The following is a 17,056-nucleotide window of genomic DNA, read 5'->3' as shown; positions in this document are numbered from 1 at the left end:
AGTGTTATTCAGTGACAGAAGAGTACCCACTCCTGTTCCCCAGTGTTATACAGTGACATACCTGTCCCCAGTCCTGTACCCCAGTGTTATAGAGTGACACACCTGTCCCCAGTCCTGTACCCCAGTGTTATACAGTGACAGACCTGTCCCCAGTCCTGTACCCCAGTGTTATACAGTGACAGACCTGTACCCAGTCCTGTTCCTCAGTGTTATACAGAGACAGACCTGTGCCCCGTCCTGTTCCCCAGTGTTATACAGTGACCGCCCTGTCCCCAGTCCTGTACCCCAGTGTTATACAGTGACAGACCTGTCCTCAGTCTTGGGCCCCATAGTCATACAGTGATAGACCTGTTTCCAGTCCTGTACGCCAGTGTTATACAGTGACTGACCTGTTCTCAGTCCTGTACGCCAGTGTTATACAGTGAAAGACCTGTTCTCAGTCCTGTAACCCAGTGTTATACAGTGACAGACCTGTTTCCAGTCCTGTTCCCCAGTGTTATTCAGTGACAGACCAGTACCCACTCCTGTTCGCCAGTGTTATACAGTGACATACCTGTCCCCAGTCCTGTACCCCAGTGTTATAGAGTGACACACCTGTCCCCAGTCCTGTACCCCAGTGTTATAAAGTGACAGAGCTGTCCCCAGTCCTGTACCCCAGTGTTATACAGTGACAGACCTGTACCCAGTCCTGTTCCTCAGTGTTATACAGTGACAGACCTGTGCCCCGTCCTGTTCCCCAGTGTTATACAGTGACCGCCCTGTCCCCAGTCCTGTACCCCAGTGTTATACAGTGACAGACCTGTCCTCAGTCTTGGGCCCCACAGTCATACAGTGACAGACCTGTTTCCAGTCCTGTACGCCAGTGTTATACAGTGACTGACCTGTTCTCAGTCCTGTACGCCAGTGTTATACAGTGACAGACCCGTTCCAAGTCCTGTACGCCAGTGTTATACAGTGACAGACCTGTCCCCAGTCCCGTACCCCAGTGTTATACAGTGACAGACCTGTCCCCAGTCCTGTACCCCTGTGTTATACAGTGACAGACCTGTTCCCAGTCCGGTACCCCAGTGGTAAAAATTGACAGACCTGTCCCCAGTCTTGTGCCACAGAGTTAAACAGTGACAGACCTGTCCCCAGTCCTGTGCCCCAGTGTTATACAGTGAAAGACCTGTTTCCAGTCATGTGCCCCAGTGTGAGACAGTGACAGACCTGTCCCCAGTCCTGCACCCCATTGTTATACTGTGATAGACCTGTCCCCAGTCCTGTACACCAGTGTTATACAGTGACAGACCTGTTTCCAGTCCTGTGCCCATGTGTTATACACTGACTGATCTGTCCCCAGACCTGTACCCAAGTATTATACAGTACAGGCCTGTCTCGAGTCCTGTACGCCAGTGTTATACAGTGACAGACCTGTCCCCGGTGCTGTACCCCAGTGTTATACAGTGACAGACCTGTCCCCAGTCCTGTTCCCCAGTTTTATACAGTGACAGAACTGTTTTCAGTCCTGTGCCCCAGTGTGAGACAGTGACAGACCTGTCCCCAGTGATGTATCCCAGTGTTATGGAGTGACAGACCTGACCCAAATCCTTACTCCAGTGTTATACAGTGACAGATCTGTCCCCAGTCCTGTTCCCCTGTGTTATACAGTGACAGACCTGTCCCCAGTACTGAGCCCCAGTGTAATACAGTGACAGACCTGTTTCCAGTCCTGTGCCCCAGTGTTATACAGTGACAGACCTGTTCCCAGTCCTGTACCCCAGTGGTAAAAAGTGACAGACCTGTCCCCAGTCTTGTGCCACAGAGTAATACAGTGACAGACCGGTTCCCAGTCCTGTATGCCAGTGTTATACAGTGACAGACCGGTTCTCAGTCCTGTAACCCAGTGTTATACAGTGACAGACCTGTTCCCAGTCCTGTACCCCAGGGTTATACAGTGACAGACCTGTTCCCAATCCTGTACCCCAGTGTTGTACAGTGACAGATCTGTCCCCAGTCCGTTTCCCCAGTGTTATACAGTGACAGACCTGTTCCCAGTCCGGTAACCTAGTGTTATACAGTGACAGATATGTCCCCAGTACTGTAACCCAGTGTTATACAGTGACAGACCTGTCCCCAGTCCTGTGCCCTAATGTAATACAGTGACAGACCTGTCTCCAGTCCCGTGCCTCAGTGTAATACAGTGACAGATCTGTCCCCAGTCCTGTAACCCAGTGTAATACAATGACAGACCTGTCTCCAGTCCTGTACCCCAGTGTAATAGTGACAGTCCTGTTCCCAGTCCTGTAACCCGTGTTATACGGTGACAGACCTGTTCTCAGTCGTGTAACCCAGTGTTATACAGTGACAGACCTGTTTCCAGTCCTCTCCCCCAGTGTTATACAGTGACAGACCTGTCCCCAGTCCTGGACCCCAGTGTTATACAGTGACAGACCTGTTTCCAGTCATGTGCCCCTGTGTTATACAGTGACAGACCTGTCTCCAGTCCTTTTCCCCAGTGTTACACAGTGACAGACCTATTCCTAGTCCTGTACACCAGTGTTATACAGTGACTGACCTGTCCCCAGTCTTGTGCCCCAGTGTTATACAGTGACAGACCTGTTCCCAGTCCTGTATTCCAGTGTTATACAGTGACAGAGCTGTTCCCAGTCCTGTAACCCGTGTTATACAGTGACAGACCTGTTCCCAGTCCTGTACCTGTGTAATACAGTGACAGACCTGTCTCCAGTTCTGTGCCCCAGTGTAATACAGTGACAGATCTGTCCCCAGTCCTGTACCCCTGTGTTATATAGTGACAGACCTGTCCCCAGTTCTGTACCCCAGTGTTATGAAGTGACAGACCTGCCCCCAGTCCTGTGCCCCAGTGTTATACAATGACAGACGTGTTCCCAGTCCTGTGTCCCAGTGTTATACAGTGACAGACCTGTCCCCAGTCCTGTAGCCCAGTCTTATACAGTGACAGACCTGTCCCCAGTCCTGTGCCCCAGTCTTATACAGTGACAGACCTGTCCCCAGTCCTGTGCCCCAGTGTTATACAGTGACAAACCTGTCCCCAGTCCTGTAGCCCAGTGTTATACAGTGACAGACCTGTTCCCAATCCTGTACCCCAGTGTTGTACAATGAAAGACCTGTCTCCAGTCCTGTTCCCCAGTGTTATACAGTGACAGACCTGTTCCCAGTCCGGTGTGCCAGTGTTATAAAGTGACAGACCTGTTCCCAGTCCGGTAACCCAGTGTTATACAGTGACAGATATGTCCCCAGTCCTGTAACCCAGTGTTATACAGTGACAGACCTGTCCCCAGTCCTGTGCCCTAGTGTAATACAGTGACAGACCTGTCTTCAGTCCTGTGCCTCAGTGTAATACAGTGACAGATCTGTCCCCAGTCCTGTGCACCTGTGTAATACAGTGACAGATCTGTCCCCAGTCCTGTAACCCAGTGTAATACAGTGACAGACCTGTCTCCAGTCCTGTACCCCAGTGTAATACAGTGACAGACCTGTTCCCAGTCCTGTACCCCAGTGTTATGCAGTGACAGGCCTGTCCCCAGTCCTGTGCCCCCGTGTAATACAGTGACAGACCTGCCTCCAGTCTTGTAACCCAGTGTTATACAGTGACAGACCTGTTTCCAGTCCTGTTCCCCAGTGTTATACAGTGACAGACCTGTTTCCAGTCCTGTGCCCCAGTGTTATTCAGTGACAGACCAGTACCCACTCCTGTTCCCCAGTGTTATACAGTGACATACCTGTCCCCAGTCCTGTACCCCAGTGATATAGAGTGACACACCTGTCCCCAGTCCTGTACCCCAGTGTTATACAGTGACAGACCTGTCCCCAGTCCTGTACCCCAGTGTTATACAGTGACAGACCTGTACCCAGTCCTGTACCCCTGTGTTATACAGTGACAGACCTGTCCCCAGTGCTGTGCCCCAGTGTTGTACAGTGACAGACCTATTTCCTGTCCTCTGCCCCAGTGTTATACCGTGACAGACCTGTCCGCAGTCCTGTACCCCAGTGGTATACAGTGACTGACCTGTCCCCAGTCCTGTATGCCAGTGTTATACAGTGACAGACCGGTTCTCAGTCCTGTAACCCAGTGTTATACAGTGACAGACCTGTTCCCAGTCCTGTACCCCAGGGTTATACAGTGACAGACCTGTTCCCAATCCTGTACCCCAGTGTTGTACAGTGACAGATCTGTCCCCAGTCCGTTTCCCCAGTGTTATACAGTGACAGACCTGTTCCCAGTCCGGTAACCTAGTGTTATACAGTGACAGATATGTCCCCAGTACTGTAACCCAGTGTTATACAGTGACAGACCGGTCCCCAGTCCTGTGCCCTAATGTAATACAGTGACAGACCTGTCTCCAGTCCCGTGCCTCAGTGTAATACAATGACAGATCTGTCCCCAGTCCTGTACCCCAGTGTAATAGTGACAGTCCTGTTCCCAGTCCTGTAACCCGTGTTATACGGTGACAGACCTGTTCTCAGTCGTGTAACCCAGTGTTATACAGTGACAGACCTGTTTCCAGTCCTCTCCACCAGTGTTATACAGTGACAGACCTGTCCCCAGTCCTGGACCCCAGTGTTATACAGTGACAGACCTGTCCCCAGTCTTGTGCCCAAGAGTTATACAGTGACAGACCGGTTCCCTGTCCTGTACGCCAGTGTTATACAATGACACACCTGTTCTCAGTCCTGTTCCCCAGTGTTATACATTGACAGACTTGTCCCCAGTGCAGTATCCCAGTTTTATACAGTGACAGACCTGACCCAAATCCTTACCCCAGTGTTATACATTGACAGATCTGTCCCCAGTCCTGTTCCCCAGTGTTATACAGTGAAAGACCTGACCCCAGTACTGTGCCCCAGTGTAATACAGTGACAGACCTGTTTCCAGTCATGTGCCCCTGTGTTATACAGTGACAGACCTGTTTCAAGTCCTGTGCCCCAGTGTGAGACAGTGACAGACCTGTCCCCAGTCCTGTACCCCAGTGTTATACAGTGACAGACCTGTCCCCAGTCCTGTACCCCTGTGTTATACAGTGACAGACCTGTCTCCAGTCCTGTTCCCCAGTGTTACACAGTGACAGACCTATTCCTAGTCCTGTACACCAGTGTTATACAGTGACTGACCTGTCCCCAGTCTTGTGCCCCAGTGTTATACAGTGACAGACCTGTTCCCAGTCCTGTATTCCAGTGTTATACAGTGACAGAGCTGTTCCCAGTCCTGTAACCCGTGTTATACAGTGACAGACCTGTTCCCAGTCCTGTACCTGTGTAATACAGTGACAGACCTGTCTCCAGTTCTGTGCCCCAGTGTAATACAGTGACAGATCTGTCCCCAGTCCTGTACCCCTGTGTTATATAGTGACAGACCTGTCCCCAGTTCTGTACCCCAGTGTTATGAAGTGACAGACCTGCCCCCAGTCCTGTGCCCCAGTGTTATACAGTGACAGACCTGTCCCCAGTCCTGTAGCCCAGTCTTATACAGTGACAGACCTGTCCCCAGTCCTGTGCCCCAGTCTTATACAGTGACAGACCTGTCCCCAGTCCTGTGCCCCAGAGTTATACAGTGACAAACCTGTCCCCAGTCCTGTAGCCCAGTGTTATACAGTGACAGACCTGTTCCCAATCCTGTACCCCAGTGTTGTACAATGAAAGACCTGTCTCCAGTCCTGTTCCCCAGTGTTATACAGTGACAGACCTGTTCACAGTCCTGTACCCCAGGGTTATAAAGTGACAGACCTGTTCCCAGTCCTGTAACCCAGTGTTATACAGTGACAGATATGTCCCCAGTCCTGTAACCCAGTGTTATACAGTGACAGACCTGTCCCCAGTCCTGTGCCCTAGTGTAATAGAGTGACAGACCTGTCTCCAGTCCTGTGCCTCAGTGTAATACAGTGACAGATCTGTCCCCAGTCCTGTGCACCTGTGTAATACAGTGACAGATCTATCCCCAGTCCTGTAACCCAGTGTAATACAGTGACAGACCTGTCTCCAGTCCTGTACCCCAGTGTAATACAGTGACAGACCTGTTCCCAGTCCTGTACCCCAGTGTTATGCAGTGACAGACCTGTCCCCAGTCCTGTGCCCCCGTGTAATACAGTGACAGACCTGCCTCCAGTCTTGTAACCCAGTGTTATACAGTGACAGACCTGTTTCCAGTCCTGTAACCCAGTGTTATACAGTGACAGACCTGTTTCCAGTCCTGTGCCCCAGTGTTATTCAGTGACAGACCTGTACCCACTCCTGTTCCCCAGTGTTATACAGTGACATACCTGTCCCCAGTCCTGTACCCCAGTGATATAGAGTGACACACCTGTCCCCAGTCCTGTACCCCAGTGTTATAAAGTGACAGACCTGTCCCCAGTCCTGTACCCCAGTGTTATACAGTGACAGACCTGTACCCAGTCCTGTACCCCAGTGTTATACAGTGACAGACCTGTCCCCAGTGCTGTGCCCCAGTGTTGTACAGTGACAGACCTATTTCCTGTCCTCTGCCCCAGTGTTATACCGTGACAGACCTGTCCGCAGTCCTGTACCCCAGTGGTATACAGTGACTGACCTGTCCCCAGTCTTGTGACCCAGTGTTATACAGTGACAGACCTTTTCCCAGTACTGTTCCCCTGTGTTATACAGTGACAGACCTGTTCTCAGTCCAGTAACTCATGTTATACAGTGACAGATTTGTTCTCAGTCCTGTAACCCAGTGTTATACAGTGGCAGACCTGTTCCCAGTCCTGTACCTCAGTGTAATACAGTGACAGACCTGTCACCAGTCCTGTACCCCAGTGTTATACAGTGCCAGACCTGTCCCCAGTCCTGTGTGCCAGTGTTATACAGTGACAGACCTGTTCTCAGTCCTATAACCCATGTTATACAGTGACAGATTTGTTCTCAGTCCTGTTCCCCCGTGTTATACAGTGACAGACCTGTACCCAGATCTGTTCCCCAGTGTTATACAGTGACATACCTGCCACCAGTCCTGTACCCCAGTGTTATACAGTGACAGACCTGTCCCCAGTGCTGTGCCCAGTGTTGTACAGTGACAGACCTATTTCCTGTCCTCTGCCCCAGTGTTATACAGTGACAGACCTGTCCGCAGTCCTGTACCCCAATGTTATACAGTGACTGACCTGTCCCCAGTCTTGTGACCCAGAGTTATACAGTGACAGACCTTTTCCCAGTACTGTTCCCCTGTGTTATACAGTGACAGACCTGTTCTCATTCCTGTTCGCCAGTGTTATACAGTCACAGACCTGTCCACAGCCCTGTACCGCAGTGTTACACAGTGATAGACCTGTCTCCAGTCTTGTGCCCCAGTGTTATACGGTGACAGACCTGTTCCCAGGCCTGCGTGCCCGTGTTATACAGTGACAGACCTGTTCTCAGTCCAGTAACCCATGTTATACAGTGACAGATTTGTTCTCAGTCCTGTAACCCAGTGTTATACAGTGGCAGACCTGTTCCCAGTCCTGTACCTCAGTGTTATAGAGTGACAGACCTGTCACCAGTCTTGTACCCCAGTGTTATACAGTGACAGACCTGTCCGCAGTCCTGTACCCCAGTGTTATACAGTGACTGACCTGTCCCCAGTCTTGTGACCCAGAGTGATACAGTGACAGACCTGTTCCCAGTACTGTTACCCTGTGTTATACAGTGACAGACCTGTTCTCAGTCCTGTTCGCCAGTGTTATACAGTGACAGACCTGTCCACAGTCCTGTACCCCAGAGTTACACAGTGACAGACCTGTCCCCAGTCTCTGCCCCAGTGTTATACAGTGACAGACCTGTTCCCAGTCCTGTGTGCCAGTGTTATACAGTGACAGACCTGTTCTCAGTCCTATAACCCATGTTATACAGTGACAGATTTGTTCTCAGTCCTGTAACCCAGTGTTATACAGTGGCAGACCTGTTCCCAGTCCTGTACCTCAGTGTTATAGAATGACAGACCTGTCACCAGTCCTGTACCCCAGTGTTATACAGTGACAGACCTGTCACCAGTCCTGTACCCCAGTGTTATACAGAGACAGACCTGTCCCTAGTCCTGTACCCCAGTGTTACACAGTGACAGACCTGTCTCCAGTCTTGTGCCCCATTGTTATACAGTGACAGATCTGTTCCCAGTCCTGTATGCCAGTGTGATACAGTCACAGACCTGTTCCAAATCCTGTACGCCAGTGATATACAGTGACAGACCTGTTCTCAGTCCTCTAACCCAGTGTTATACAGTGACAGGCCTGTTCCCAGTCCTGTACGCCAGTGTTGTACAATGAAAGACCTGTCTCCAGTCCTGTTCCACAGTGGTATACAGTAACAGACCAGTACCCAGTCCTGTAACCCAATGTTATACAGTTACAGATCTGTCCCCAGCAATGTAACCCAGTGTTATACAGTGACAGACCTGTCCCCAGTCCTGTACCCCAGTGTTGTACAGTGACAGACCTGTCATCAGTCCTGTACCCCAGTGTTATACAGTGACAGACCTGTCCCCAGTCCTGTACCCCAGTGTTATACAGTGACAGACCTGTTCCCAGTCCTGTACCCCAGTGGTAAAAAGTGACAGACCTGTCCCCAGTCTTGTGCCACAGAGCAATACAGTGACAGACCAGTTCCCAGTCCTGTATGCCAGTGTTATACAGTGACAGACCGGTTCTCAGTCCTGTAACCCAGTGTTATACAGTGACAGACCTGTTCCCAGTCCTGTACCCCAGGGTTATACAGTGACAGACCTGTTCCCAATCCTGTACCCCAGTGTTGTACAGTGACAGATCTGTCCCCAGTCCGTTTCCCCAGTGTTATACAGTGACAGACCTGTTCCCAGTCCGGTAACCTAGTGTTATACAGTGACAGATATGTCCCCAGTACTGTAACCCAGTGTTATACAGTGACAGACCGGTCCCCAGTCCTGTGCCCTGATGTAATACAGTGACAGACATGTCTCCAGTCCCGTGCCTCAGTGTAATACAGTGACAGATCTGTCCCCAGTCCTGTAACCCAGTGTAATACAATGACAGACCTGTCTCCAGTCCTGTACCGCAGTGTAATAGTGACAGTCCTGTTCCCAGTCCTGTAACCCGTGTTATACGGTGACAGACCTGTTCTCAGTCGTGTAACCCAGTGTTATACAGTGACAGACCTGTTTCCAGTCCTCTCCCCCAGTGTTATACAGTGACAGACCTGTCCCCAGTCCTGGACCCCAGTGTTATACAGTGACAGACCTGTCCCCAGTCTTGTGCCCCAGAGTTATACAGTGACAGACCGGTTCCCTGTCCAGTACCCCAGTGTTATACAATGACACACCTGTTCTCAGTCCTGTTCCCCAGTGTTATACATTGACAGACTTGTCCCCAGTGCAGTATCCCAGTGTAATAGAGTGACAGACCTGACCCAAATCCTTACTCCAGTGTTATACATTGACAGATCTGTCCCCAGTCCTGTTCCCCAGTGTTATACAGTGAAAGACCTGACCCCAGTACTGTGCCCCAGTGTAATACAGTGACAGACCTGTTTCCAGTCATGTGCCCCTGTGTTATACAGTGACAGACCTGTTTCAAGTCCTGTGCCCCAGTGTGAGACAGTGACAGACCTGTCCCCAGTCCTGTACCCCAGTGTTATACAGTGACAGACCTGTCCCCAGTACTGTACCCCTGTGTTATACAGTGACAGACCTGTCTCCAGTCCTGTTCCCCAGTGTTACACAGTGACAGACCTATTCCTAGTCCTGTACACCAGTGTTATACAGTGACTGACCTGTCCCCAGTCTTGTGCCCCAGTGTTATACAGTGACAGACCTGTTCCCAGTCCTGTATTCCAGTGTTATACAGTGACAGAGCTGTTCCCAGTCCTGTAACCCGTGTTATACAGTGACAGACCTGTTCCCAGTCCTGTACCCGTGTTACACAGTAACAGACCTGTCCCCAGTCTTGTGCCCCAGTGTTATACAGTGACAGACCTGTTCCCAGTCCGGTGTGCCAGTGTTATACAGTGACAGACCTGTTCTCAGTCCTATAACCCATGTTATACAGTGACAGATTTGTTCTCAGTCCTGTAACCCAGTGTTATACAGTGGCACACCTGTTGACAGTCCTGTACCTCAGTGTTATACAGTGACAGACCTGTCACCAGTCCTGTACCCCAGTGTTATACAGTGACAGACCTGTCACCAGTCCTGTACCCCAGTGTTATACAGTGACAGACCTGTCCCTAGTCCTGTACCCCAGTGTTATACAGTGACAGATCTGTCCCCAGTCCGTTTCCCCAGTGTTATACAGTGACAGACCGGTTCCCAGTCCAGTATGCCAGTGTTATACAGTGACAGACCTGTTCACAGTCCTGTAACCTAGTGTTATACAGTGACAGATATGTCCCCAGTCCTGTAACCCAGTGTTATACAGTGACAGACCTGTTCCCAGTCCTGTGTGCCAGTGTTATAAAGTGACAGACCTGTTCTCAGTCCTATAACCCATGTTATACAGTGACAGATTTGTTCTCAGTCCTGTAACCCAGTGTTATACAGTGGCAGACCTGTTGACAGTCCTGTACCCCACTGGTATACAGTGACAGACCTGTCACCAGTCCTGTACCCCAGTGTTATACAGTGACAGACCTGTCCGCAGTCCTGTACCCCAGTGTTATACAGTGACTGACCTGTCCCCAGTCTTGTGACCCAGAGTGATACAGTGACAGACCTGTTCCCAGTACTGTTACCCTGTGTTATACAGTGACAGACCTGTTCTCAGTCCTGTTCGCCAGTGTTATACAGTGACAGACCTGTCCCCAGTCTGTGCCCCAGTGTTATACAGTGACAGACCTGTTCCCAGTCCTGTGTGCCAGTGTTATACAGTGACAGACCTGTTCTCAGTCCTATAACCCATGTTATACAGTGACAGATTTGTTCTCAGTCCTGTAACCCAGTGTTATACAGTGGCAGACCTGTTCCCAGTCCTGTACCTCAGTGTTATAGAATGACAGACCTGTCACCAGTCCTGTACCCCAGTGTTATACAGTGACAGACCTGTCCCTAGTCCTGTACCCCAGTGTTACACAGTGACAGACCTGTCTCCAGTCTTGTGCCCCATTGTTATACAGTGACAGATCTGTTCCCAGTCCTGTATGCCAGTGTGATACAGTCACAGACCTGTTCCAAATCCTGTACGCCAGTGATATACAGTGACAGACCTGTTCTCAGTCCTCTAACTCAGTGTTATACAGTGACAGGCCTGTTCCCAGTCCTGTACGCCAGTGTTGTACAATGAAAGACCTGTCTCCAGTCCTGTTCCACAGTGGTATACAGTAACAGACCAGTACCCAGTCCTGTAACCCAATGTTATACAGTTACAGATCTGTCCCCAGCAATGTAACCCAGTGTTATACAGTGACCGACCTGTTCCCAGTCCTGTACCCCAGGGTTATACAGTGACAGACCTGTTCCCAATCCTGTACCCCAGTGTTGTACAGTGACAGATCTGTCCCCAGTCCGTTTCCCCAGTGTTATACAGTGACAGACCTGTTCCCAGTCCGGTAACCTAGTGTTATACAGTGACAGATATGTCCCCAGTACTGTAACCCAGTGTTGTACAATGAAAGACCTGTCTCCAGTCCTGTGCCCCAGTGTAATACAGTGACAGATCTGTCCCCAGTCCAGTAACCCAGTGTAATACAGTGACAGACTTGTCTCCAGTTCTGTGCCCCAGTGTAATACAGTGACAGATCTGTCCCCAGTCCTGTTCCCCAGTGTTATACAGTAACAGACCTGTTCCCAGTCCTATACTCCAGTGTTATACAGTGACAGACCTGTCCCCAGTCCTGTGCCCCAGTGTAATACAGTGACAAACCTGTCTCCAGTCCTGTGCCCCAGTGTAATACAGTGACAGATCTGTCCCCAGTCCTGTACCCCAGTGTTATACAGTGACAGACCTGTTCCCAGACCTGTACCCCAGTGTTGTACAATGAAAGAACTGTCTCCAGTCCTGTTCCCCAGTGTTATACAGTGACAGACCTGTTCCCAGTCCTGTACGCCAGGGTTATACAGTGACAGACTTGTTCCCAATCCTGTACCCCAGTGTTGTACAATGAAAGACCTGTCTCCAGTCCTGTGCCCCAGTGTAATACAGTGACAGATCTGTCCCCAGTCCAGTAACCCAGTGTAATACAGTGACAGACTTGTTTCCCGTTCTGTGCCCCAGTGTAATACAGTGACAGATCTGTCCCCAGTCCTGTTCCCCAGTGTTATACAGTGACAGACCTGTTCCCAGTCCTGTACCCCAGTGTTATACAGTGACAGATCTGTCCCCAGTCCTGTAATCCTTTGTTATACAGTGACAGACCTGTCCCCAGTCCTGTGCCCCAGTGTAATACAGTGACAAACCTGTCACCAGTCCTGTGCCCCAGTGTAATACAGTGACAGATCTGTCCCCAGTCCTGTACCCCAGTGTTATACAGTGACAGACCTGTCCCCAGTTCTGTGCCCCAGTGTTATACAGTGACAGACCTGCCCCTAGTCCTTTGCCCCAGTGTTATACAGTGACAGACCTGTCCCCAGTCCTGAACCCCAGTGTTATACAGTGACAGATCTGTTTCCAGTCCTGTACCCCAGTTTTATACAGTGACAGACCTGTTCTCAGTCCTGTTCGCCAGTGTTATACAGTGAAAGACCTGTTCTCAGTCCTGTAACCCAGTGTTATACAGTGACAGACCTGTTTCAGTCCTGTAACCCAGTGTTATACAGTGACAGACCTGTTCCCAGTCCTGTACGCCAGTGTCATACAGTGACAGACCTGTTCCTAGTCCTGCACGCCAGTGTTATACAGTGACAGACCTGTTCTCAGTCCTGTACGCCAGTGTTATACAGTGACAGACCTGTTCCAAGTCTTGTACGCCAGGGTTATACAGTGGCAGACCTGTTCCCAGTCCTGTATGCCAGTGTTGTATAATGAAAGACCTGTCTCCAGTCCTGTTCCCCAGTGTTATGCAGTGACAGACCTGTTCCCAGTCCTGTCCGCCAGGGTTATAGTGATAGACCTGTTCCCAATCCTGTACCCCAGTGTTGTACAATGAAAGACCTGTCTCCAGTCCTGTTCCCCAGTGTCATACAGTGACAGACCAGTACCCAGTCCTGTAACCCAGTGTTATACAGTGACAGACCTGTCCCCAGTCCTGTAGCCCAGTCTTATACAGTGACAGACCAGTCCCCAGTCCTGTGCCCCAGTCTTATACAGTGACAGACCTGTCCCCAGTCCTGTGCCCCAGTGTTATACAGTGACAAACCTGTCCCCAGTCCTGTAGCCCAGTGTTATACAGTGACAGACCTGTTCCCAATCCTGTACTCCAGTGTTGTACAATGAAAAACCTGTCTCCAGTCCTGTTCCCCAGTGTTGTAGTGACAGACCTGTTTCCAGTCCTGTACGCCAGAGTTATACAGTGACAGACCTGTTCCCAATCCTGTACCCCAGGGTTGTACAATGAAAGACCTGTCTCCAGTCCTGCGCCCCAGTGTAATACAGTGACAGATCTGTCCCCAGTCCTGTAACCCAGTGTAATACAGTGACAGACCTGTCTCCAGTTCTATGCCCCAGTGTTATACAGTGACAGATCTGTCCCCAGTCCTGTAACCCAGTGTTATACAGTGACAGACCTGTCCCTAGTCCTGTGCCCCAGTGTAATACAGTGACAGACCTGTCTCCAGTCCTGTTCCCCAGTGTAATACAGTGACAGATCTGTCCCCAGTCCTGTACCCCAGTGTTATACAGTGACAGACCTGTCCCCAGTTCTGTGCCCCAGTGTTATAAAGTGACAGACCTGCCCCCAGTCCTGTGCCCCAGTGTTATACAGTGACAGACCTGTCCCCAGTCCTGTGCCCCAGTGTTATACAGTGACAAACCTGTCCCCAGTCCTGTAGCCCAGTGTCATACAGTGACAGACCTGTCCCCAGTCCTGTAGCCCAGTCTTATACAGTGACAGACCTGTCCCCAGTCCTGTGCCCCATTCTTATACAGTGACAGACCTGTCCCCAGTCCTGTGCCCCAGGGTTATACAGTGACAGACCTGTTCCCAATCCTGTACCCCAGTGTTGTACAGTGACAGATCTGTCCCCAGTCCTGTTCCCCAGTGTTATACAGTGACAGACCTGTTCCCTGTCCTGTAACCCAGTGTTATACAGTGAAAGACCTGTCTCCAGTGTTGTGCCCCAGTGTTATACAGTGACAGACCTGTTCCCAGTCCTGTCCGCCAGGGTTATAGTGACAGACCTGTTCCCAATCCTGTACCCCAGTGTTGTACAATGAAAGACCTGTCTCCAGTCCTGTTCCCCAGTGTCATACAGTGACAGACCAGTACCCAGTCCTGTAACCCAGTGTTATACAGTGACATATCTGTCCCCAGTCCTGTCCCCCAGTGTTATACAGTGACAGACCTGTCCCCAGTCCTGTAGCCCAGTCTCATACAGTGACAGACCTGTCCCCAGTCCTGTGCCCCAGTCTTATACAGTGACAGACCTGTCCCCAGTCCTGTGCCCCAGTGTTATACAGTGACAAACCTGTCCCCAGTCCTGTAGCCCCGTGTTATACAGTGACAGACCTGTTCCCAATCCTGTACTCCAGTGTTGTACAATGAAAATCCTGTCTCCAGTCCTGTTCCCCAGTGTTGTACAGTGACAGAACTGTTTCCAGTCCTGTACGCCAGAGTTATACAGTGACAGACCTGTTCCCAATCCTGTACCCCAGGGTTGTACAATGAAAGACCTGTCTCCAGTCCTGTGCCCCAGTGTAATACAGTGACAGATCTGTCCCCAGTCCTGTAACCCAGTGTAATACAGTGACAGACCTGTCTCCAGTTCTATGCCCCAGTGTTATACAGTGACAGATCTGTCCCCAGTCCTGTAACCCAGTGTTATACAGTGACAGACCTGTCCCTAGTCCTGTGCCCCAGTGTAATACAGTGACAGACCTGTCTCCAGTCCTGTGCCCCAGTGTAATACAGTGACAGATCTGTCCCCAGTCCTGTACCCCAGTGTTATACAGTGACAGACCTGTCCCCAGTTCTGTGCCCCAGTGTTATACAGTGACAGACCTGCCCCTAGTCCTTTGCCCCAGTGTTATACAGTGACAGACCTGTCCCGTCCTGTGCCCCAGTGTTATACAGTGACAGATCTGTTTCCAGTCCTGTACCCCAGTGTTATACAGTGACAGACCTGTTCTCAGTCCTGTTCGCCAGTGTTATACAGTGAAAGACCTGTTCTCAGTCCTGTAACCCAGTGTTATACAGTGACAGACCTGTTTCAGTCCTGTAACCCAGTGTTATACAGTGACAGACCTGTTCCCAGTCCTGTACGCCAGTGTCATACAGTGACAGACCTGTTCCTAGTCCTGCACGCCAGTGTTATACAGTGACAGACCTGTTCTCAGTCCTGTACGCCAGTGTTATACAGTGACAGACCTGTTCCAAGTCTTGTACGCCAGGGTTATACAGTGGCAGACCTGTTCCCAGTCCTGTATGCCAGTGTTGTATAATGAAAGACCTGTCTCCAGTCCTGTTCCACAGTGGTATACAGTAACAGACCAGTACCCAGTCCTGTAACCCAATGTTATACAGTTACAGATCTGTCCCCAGCAATGTAACCCAGTGTTATACAGTGACAGACCTGTCCCCAGTCCTGTACCCCAGTGTTATACAGTGACAGACCTGTCCCCAGTCCTGTGCCCCAGTCTTATACAGTGACAGACCTGTCCCCAGTCCTGTGCCCCAGTGTTATACAGTGACAAACCTGTCCCCAGTCCTGTAGCCCAGTGTTATACAGTGACAGACCTGTTCCCAATCCTGTACTCCAGTGTTGTACAATGAAAAACCTGTCTCCAGTCCTGTTCCCCAGTGTTGTACAGTGACAGACCTGTTTCCAGGCCTGTACGCCAGAGTTATACAGTGACAGACCTGTTCCCAATCCTGTACCCCAGGGTTGTACAATGAAAGACCTGTCTCCAGTCCTGTGCCCCAGTGTAATACAGTGACAGATCTGTCCCCAGTCCTGTAACCCAGTGTAATACAGTGACAGACCTGTCTCCAGTTCTATGCCCCAGTGTTATACAGTGACAGATCTGTCCCCAGTCCTGTAACCCAGTGTTATACAGTGACAGACCTGTCCCTAGTCCTGTGCCCCAGTGTAATACAGTGACAGACCTGTCTCCAGTCCTGTTCCCCAGTGTAATACAGTGACAGATCTGTCCCCAGTCCTGTACCCCAGTGTTATACAGTGACAGACCTGTCCCCAGTTCTGTGCCCCAGTGTTATAAAGTGACAGACCTGCCCCCAGTCCTGTGCCCCAGTGTTATACAGTGACAGACCTGTCCCCAGTCCTGTGCCCCAGTGTTATACAGTGACAAACCTGTCCCCAGTCCTGTAGCCCAGTGTCATACAGTGACAGACCTGTCCCCAGTCCTGTAGCCCAGTCTTATACAGTGACAGACCTGTCCCCAGTCCTGTGCCCCATTCTTATACAGTGACAGACCTGTCCCCAGTCCTGTGCCCCAGGGTTATACAGTGACAGACCTGTTCCCAATCCTGTACCCCAGTGTTGTACAGTGACAGATCTGTCCCCAGTCCTGTTCCCCAGTGTTATACAGTGACAGACCTGTTCCCTGTCCTGTAACCCAGTGTTATACAGTGAAAGACCTGTCTCCAGTCCTGTTCCCCAGTGTTATACAGTGACAGACCTGTTCCCAGTCCTGTCCGCCAGGGTTATAGTGACAGACCTGTTCCCAATCCTGTACCCCAGTGTTGTACAATGAAAGACCTGTCTCCAGTCCTGTTCCCCAGTGTCATACAGTGACAGACCAGTACCCAGTCCTGTAACCCAGTGTTATACAGTGACATATCTGTCCCCAGTCCTGTCCCCCAGTGTTATACAGTGACAAACCTGTCCCCAGTCCTGTAGCCCAGTGTTATACAGTGACAGACCTGTCTCCAGTCCTGATCCTCAGTGTTATACAGAGACAGACCTGTCTCCAGTCCTGATCCTCAGTGTTATACAGAGACAGACCTGTCCCCAGTCCTGTGCCCCAGT

At 50.6% G+C, this 17,056-nt stretch overlaps 1 protein-coding gene across 3 annotated transcripts in view; it reads right to left on the bottom strand.

Moving 5' to 3' along the window:
• The window catches only part of fbxw5 (F-box and WD repeat domain containing 5), a 401,196-nt gene that overhangs the window by 383,376 nt on the left and 764 nt on the right, over positions 1-17,056 (bottom strand). The gene's annotated exons all lie outside the window — the stretch shown is intronic.

The sequence above is a fragment of the Carcharodon carcharias genome, chromosome 8 (genome assembly GCF_017639515.1).
Source record: "Carcharodon carcharias isolate sCarCar2 chromosome 8, sCarCar2.pri, whole genome shotgun sequence".
Classification (NCBI taxonomy): domain Eukaryota; kingdom Metazoa; phylum Chordata; class Chondrichthyes; order Lamniformes; family Lamnidae; genus Carcharodon; species Carcharodon carcharias.
Note: the sequence above shows the minus strand (reverse complement) of the source record. Positions and strands in the feature narration are given on the sequence as shown.